Raw genomic sequence first — 7,500 nt, 5'->3', positions numbered from 1 at the left:
TTTAAACAAATAATGAGAGGACAAGTACCCTAAGTGAAAGTAGAGAAGGGAATGATTTGAAAACACAGTTCGGCCCAGATCTCAGTTATTGCTAAATACAACGTGGCAGCAGCCACGTTTGCATTTAGAGAAGGAACCAGTCGTTTGATGTATAATGACTCAAGTGTCGTTAAGTAATTGTTGGGAGTGCTGTCAATGATTGAGAAATGTGTTTTATCAATATTAATTTTACATATTTTGGCGTGGTTACGGATATTGGATAATTCTGGATTTTTTATTCGTTGTCCTGTTCTGTAGCTAACACCTAAGTGACTAGAATATCTCACTTTTAGTAACCGTTTGGTCGATCCGACGTAATACCAGGACAACCCGGACAATTAAATTTATAAATGACGTCGGATCTCATGAACGGTGGTAGTTTTTCTTTGTGCGTAAAAATGTGCCAATTTTTAATGGGTTGACAGGAATCAAGTTTAATTTTAAACAACCTATTTCACTTTCAATGATTTTCCTTATTCGCTCGCCTAATTTGTTTTTTATATGTAGGAATGGTACAGTACATTACTAGCTTCTTAACATCATAGGAAGGAACTTGCTCAGAAAAATTATTATTTAAAATTATATTTACTACATTATAAAAAAACATTTACTGGATAAGAATTGTTAATAAAATACCTCTTTAAAAATTCAATTTCTTCGTGAAATAAATGCCAATTTGAGGTATATTTCATAGCTCTAAAAACCAGGGTTGAGATGGCATTAATTTTAAAATTCAAGAAACAAAACTATAAAAATTATTACCCAAACCCGAAAATGTATGTTTTCCTAAAAATGGTAGTGTTGAGTCTATCATTTTCCTTAACAATCTTCAGATCCAAAATGACAAGCAAGTTATTATCCTCGGTTTCCATAGTAAAATTTATATTATGATGCTGGCTATTCACAAAATCCAAGAAGGCTTCACTTTGCCACTTATATTTAATAATAAAAAAGTGTCATCAACATACCTTCGATAAAAGTGTGGCGGCTTAAAATTAGAAGGGCATTCTGTTAAAAATTTTGATTCTAAAGAGTCCATAAAAATATCTGCAAATATAGGGGCCAACGGGGACCCCATAGCCAAACCCTCGACCTGCGAGTACAATTTGGAATTAAAAGTAAAAACTGAATCTTGCACTGCAAGTTCTAAAAGTTGTTTGAATAAAATTCTATCAAATCCATGGAAGCATGTGGTATTTAAAAAAAACTTTAAAAAAAATTTATCTAAAATAATCTCAATTGTTTCTTATACTGGTATGTTTGTAAAAAAGTGATTCAATGTCAAGACTTATCATGTAAAGATCTGAATCTTGTCTGACAATTAATTCCTGAAATTCGTAGCCATTTTTAACTGTGTGAACAGGATGTGCAAATTCAGACAACAATTTGGCCACATATTTAGAGATGTTAAAGTTAGGACTTTTAATGGATGACACTATAGGGCGAATGGGAAAACCTTCTTTATGTATTTTTGGTAGACCATACAGGATACCGAAAGATGAACCAGTGACAAAAAGGTTATCATATGTTGTTTCATTAATGATTTTTAGACTTTTTAATTTTCTAAGAAATCTATTGATTCTGTCTTCTCGTTTAAATATCTCAGAAAAACTTAAATCTCCCAATAATTTGAATTTGGTGGTGTCAGCTAGAATGTTGAGAACTTTTCTATTGTACTCGTGCTTGTTAAGGATAACTATACCTTTACCTTTATCCGGTTTACATATAATGATATTGTCATTCTCTTTCAGTTTTTTCAGAATTATCAAATCATCCTTCTTAAAGAAAGGATACCATTTAACTTTCAAATTCTTATACACATCATGTAGGGCGTTAGATAATTTATGCTGTAAATTACTCAAATCATTAACAACGTTTAGACACTTGAGTCTCTGGAACAGAATCTCAAAAGGAAAATAGAACTTAGCATAATTAGGTCTATAAGACGGAATACAGAAATCTAGGCCGAAGGATAAAATAAACTCCTCCCGTTTAGACAAGACATAGTCAGACAAATTATGAATACAATGTTTTCTGTTATTAAAATTTGGAATAAAAACACCTAAAGCTTCCAATTTCTTTACATGTCTGTTAAAAGTGGTTTGAATAAAATCGTTAATAAATTTACAAAAAAGTTTTTTGTACAACACGGAATCCAAAAAGGTCAATTTACAGAACAAGGCAGATTGTGCATTTTGTTGGACAATACGTAAACTGTCAATGATACGATTTTTAGAGTTTATTTCCTGCGACAATAAGTCTTCAAGGGCATTAATATAAAATGTGGTATTATATAACGAAGATTTGTACAATTTGAATCGGAGAAATCTTGGGTAAACTCCGTTGAGCTGACAGTATTCTAGGAAGCTGAGGTCACATTTCGCCTTTTCAATTCTTAAGGTAATTTTCTCATATTGTCTTGATAATTGTCGTCGTTGGACGTTACCCTTTTGATGTATTACAATTATCAAGACAATATGAGAAAATTACCTTAAGAATTGAAAAGGCGAAATGTGACCTCAGCTTCCTAGAATACTGTCAGCTCAACGGAGTTTACCCAAGATTTCTCCGATTCAAATTGTACAAATCTTCGTTATATAATACCACATTTTATATTAATGCCCTTGAAGACTTATTGTCGCAGGAAATAAACTCTAAAAATCGTTATCATTGACAGTTTACGTATTGTCCAACAAAATGCACAATCTGCCTTGTTCTGTAAATTGACCTTTTGGATTCCGTGTTGTACAAAAACAAAAAACTTTTTTGTAAATTTATTAACGATTTTATTCAAACCACTTTTAACAGACATGTAAAGAAATTGGAAGCTTTAGGTGTTTTTATTCCAAATTTTAATAACAGAAAACATTGTATTCATAATTTGTCTGACTATGTCTTGTCTAAACGGGAGGAGTTTATTTTATCCTTCGGCCTAGATTTCTGTATTCCGTCTTATAGACCTAATTATGCTAAGTTCTATTTTCCTTTTGAGATTCTGTTCCAGAGACTCAAGTGTCTAAACGTTGTTAATGATTTGAGTAATTTACAGCATAAATTATCTAACGCCCTACATGATGTGTATAAGAATTTGAAAGTTAAATGGTATCCTTTCTTTAAGAAGGATGATTTGATAATTCTGAAAAAAACTGAAAGAGAATGACAATATCATTATATGTAAACCGGATAAAGGTAAAGGTATAGTTATCCTTAACAAGCACGACTACAATAGAAAAGTTCTCAACATTCTAGCTGACACCACCAAATTCAAATTATTGGGAGATTTAAGTTTTTCTGAGATATTTAAACGAGAAGACAGAATCAATAGATTTCTTAAAAATTTAAAAATCTAAAAATCATTAATGAAACAACATATGATAACCTTTTTGTCACTGGTTCATCTTTCGGTATCCTGTATGGTCTACCAAAAATACATAAAGAAGGTTTTATTTCCCATTCGCCTATAGTGTCATCCATTAAAAGTCCTAACTTTAACATCTCTAGATATGTGGCCAAATTGTTGTCTGAATTTGCACATCCTGTTAACACAGTTAAAAATGGCTACGAATTTCAGGAATTAATTGTCAGACAAGATTCAGATCTTTACATGATAAGTCTTGACATTGAATCACTTTTTACAAACATACCAGTAGAAGAAACAATTGAGATTATTTTAGATAAAGTTTTTTTTAAATACCACATGCTTCCATGGATTTGATAGAATTTTATTCAAACAACTTTTAGAACTTGCAGTGCAAGATTCAGTTTTTACTTTTAATTCCAAATTGTACTCGCAGGTCGAGGGTTTGGCTATGGGGTCCCCGTTGGCCCCTATATTTGCAGATATTTTTATGGACTCTTTAGAATCAAAATTTTTAACAGAATGCCCTTCTAATTTTAAGCCACACTTTTATCGAAGGTATGTTGATGACACTTTTTTATTATTTAAATATAAGTGGCAAAGTGAAGCCTTCTTGGATTTTGTGAATAGCCAGCATCATAATATAAATTTTACTATGGAAACCGAGGATAATAACTGCTTGTCATTTTTGGATCTGAAGATTGTTAAGGAAAATGATAGACTCAACACTACCATTTTTAGGAAACATACATTTTCGGGTTTGGGTAATAATTTTATAGTTTTTGTTTCTTGAATTTTAAAATTAATGCCATCTCAACCCTGGTTTTTAGAGCTATGAAATATACCTCAAATTGGCATTTATTTCACGAAGAAATTGAATTTTTAAAGAGGTATTTTATTAACAATTCTTATCCAGTAAATGTTTTTATAATGTAGTAAAATAGAATTTTTAAATAAATAATTTTCTGAGCAAGTTCCTTCCTATGATGTTAAGAAGCTAGTAATGTACTGTACCATTCCTTTTACATATAAAAACAAATTAGGCGAGCGAATAAGAAAATCATTGAAAGTGAAATAGGTTGTTTAAAATTAAACTTGATTCCTGTCAACCCATTAAAAATTGGCACATTTTTTTACGCACAAAGAAAAAACTACCACCGTTCATGAGATCCGACGTCATTTATAAATTTAATTGTCCGGGTTGTCCTGGTATTTACGTCGGATCGACCAAACGGTTACTAAAAGTGAGATATTCTAGTCACTTAGGTGTTAGCTACAGAACAGGACAACGATAAAAAATCCAGAATTATCCAATATCCGTAACCACGCCAAAATATGTAAAATTAATATTGATAAAACACACATTTCTCAATCATTGACAGCACTCCCAACAATTACTTAACGACACTTGAGTCATTATACATCAAACGACTGGTTCCTTCTCTAAATGCAAAACGTGGCTGCTGCCACGTTGTATTTAGCATAACTGAGATCTGGGCCGAACTGTGTTTTCAAATCATTCCCTTCTCTACTTTCACTTAGGGTACTTGTCCTCTCATTATTTGTTTTAAATGTTTCTATAAATTTTAATTACCATATTTCTTTAAAGTTTTAGTCTATTGCTTGTTTTAAATGTTCTCTAAGGTTTTTAATTAACTTATTATCTTAATGTTTTAGTCTTAATGTGTTATTTTACCGTTAATTAAATTGTCACAATTTATAATTACAGGCTGAAGATGTACTCTGAAGTAGTATGAAACGTTCCTAATAAAATATTCTTCACAATGTTTGGTGGATTCCTGCCCTTTTTATATATATATATATATATATATATATATATATATATATATATATATATATATATATATATATATAAAAATATATATACATATATTATATATAAGTATATATCCGTGTAAGTGTATGTTCACATACATACGTAAGCCTTAAAACATGCACGCGCTAAAATAAACTAAAAATTAAAAAAAAAAAAAAAAAAAAAATTAAAAACTCAAGCGATCGGACAAGGCAGCTAACGTCAAAACCGACTTCTGGTTTCGCTAATAATTCATATCTCCCCATATAACAGGTCAAAGAACTTACCCTCTGGCGTGTCCTTAGCGGTGTTAAAGTTGTGAGAAATTCAGACAACTAATGATGTAAAATGAAGTTGAATCATTTGAGCGCCATTCTTAATGAGCGCATACTGATATCTAAGTCAGTTGAACAAATCATTAATTATCTGAATTTCACGCGGTACCATTCTACAAAGGACCAAGAAATTCAAGATATTAATCTCAGGAACAATTATCAGAAAAATCACTGACATTAAACACAAACAGGACATTTCGAGAATCCATAATTATAAGCAAACGATGACATCAACCCATGCAAATATACATCTGCAGTCAACCTGCCTAATCATTTATATAAATATATACAAAAGAAAATCATATATAAATTCAGTCATTAGGCGAAATATCTGGGAAATCAGAAAACAAAACCACAGTAATAAGTAACTGTCCTGAGATCAATATCAAAAACAAAACCAGGTAGGCCCTAAAAGTTATACCCCAACCCTCACCAGAATCGCAAGAATTACAAAAATTAATAAATAAAATGAAAACCAAACTATTTAACACCCACACGATATGTATATAAAACCAAAGCAATTTAAAATACCAACGTCTCAGAGACAAATTGCTTGAACGTGACAGAACGTTTATTGCTGGCAGAGCTCTTGAGGAAACTTAAATTACCTCAATTTTTAAAACGTTTTAACAGCGAAAGCTTCGCTGATTACTGTAAAAACATTTTAAAGTAAATGTCACCTGAAACTGCTAACCCAATGAGCTGTCGTTATCTGATGGCTGAAACACACTTTCATTAACTCAAAGCCAAAGCGCAAAATAATGTGTATTGTTATCATTATCCATAAGATGAAACCTGTTTATATGGAACAAGCCCACAGGTGCCATTGACTTGAAATTCAAGCTTCCAAAGAATATGGTGTTCATTAGGAAGAAGTAAGAGGAGGTAAGGGCTCTTGATAGAGCACCAGTGGACGCCAAAGCCCATTTTCTGATAAAAGAAAAAAATGACGCTAAACAGCAGCACGCAATTAATGCAATGAAACAGTAATGCTTCAGCGGTGCGAGTTCGTTACAACAGATAATCCAAAGCGTTGCACATGAATACCCAATGACCAAAACAGAGCTCAGTCTATTATAATGGAGGATCTCATCCTTTATTTGCTGTCACAAAGGGGATCATACGCTCTTCCGCAACACCGCAGCCAAAGCACCAAAATAGAGCAATTAATTCATGAACGCCATTGCAGCCATTACCCCGCGACGAGTGAGAGAAAAGATTGAGCCGCAAATGATGGTGGTTTCCTGGTCCCTTGAGAATGGCACTTTGGGGTACTCACCCACCAGCAGCTGGAGATCTGGAAAATATGAGATAATAACGAACAATAAGAGACTGAACACATAGAAAATATAATAACTATGATCCAAACGGTTCTTAATAAGACTCTTATGTAAATGTTATTTATATACTATTCATCAGTCAATAAATAACAACCGTCGTAAATATATTTTCATAGTCAAAATTTCCTTCATTTAACGAGAGGGCAGACGCATACATAAATAGATACATACTTAACACACATATCTATATAAATATGTGTATATATAATATATATACTTCTATTTCTTCAGCATTCAAAGAACGTGAATTTTAGGTCATCCTACACATGTCAGTTTCACAAGGTGTTAAGTTTATTTCTGACAGGTAGACGATGCATGTTTTCAACAAATGCTGCGGAACACCAACCTGATAAATAAAATAAGAATGTTGTTCCAATGTGGACTAACACTGAAAATTTGAATAGCATTCTGCTCTGGTCTCGATGCAGACTTCAGAATTTCATTCCATGATCGTAGGTTTATTTACATTTACTAAAATTCATGTTAAAAGATATTATAATTCTTCACTGAATAAATTAACTAACAGTGTGCCACAGTTCTGTCTTTAGCATTTTCAAGAGGAAAAATGAATGGATGTTTTTACCTAAAAATATAACTATTCAGTGTTTTCCC

At 32.1% G+C, this 7,500-nt stretch overlaps 1 long non-coding RNA gene across 1 annotated transcript in view; it reads right to left on the bottom strand.

Moving 5' to 3' along the window:
- Window positions 1-7,500, bottom strand: part of LOC135213424 (uncharacterized) — an 86,374-nt gene that overhangs the window by 73,448 nt on the left and 5,426 nt on the right. Inside the window, exon 2 of the long non-coding RNA XR_010314117.1 lies at window positions 6,828-6,845. This is a non-coding gene — a long non-coding RNA (uncharacterized LOC135213424). The remainder of the gene's footprint in view (window positions 1-6,827; window positions 6,846-7,500) is intronic.

The sequence above is a fragment of the Macrobrachium nipponense genome, chromosome 42, assembly GCF_015104395.2.
Source record: "Macrobrachium nipponense isolate FS-2020 chromosome 42, ASM1510439v2, whole genome shotgun sequence".
NCBI lineage: Eukaryota > Metazoa > Arthropoda > Malacostraca > Decapoda > Palaemonidae > Macrobrachium > Macrobrachium nipponense.
This window is presented reverse-complemented; position numbering and strand designations above follow the sequence as displayed.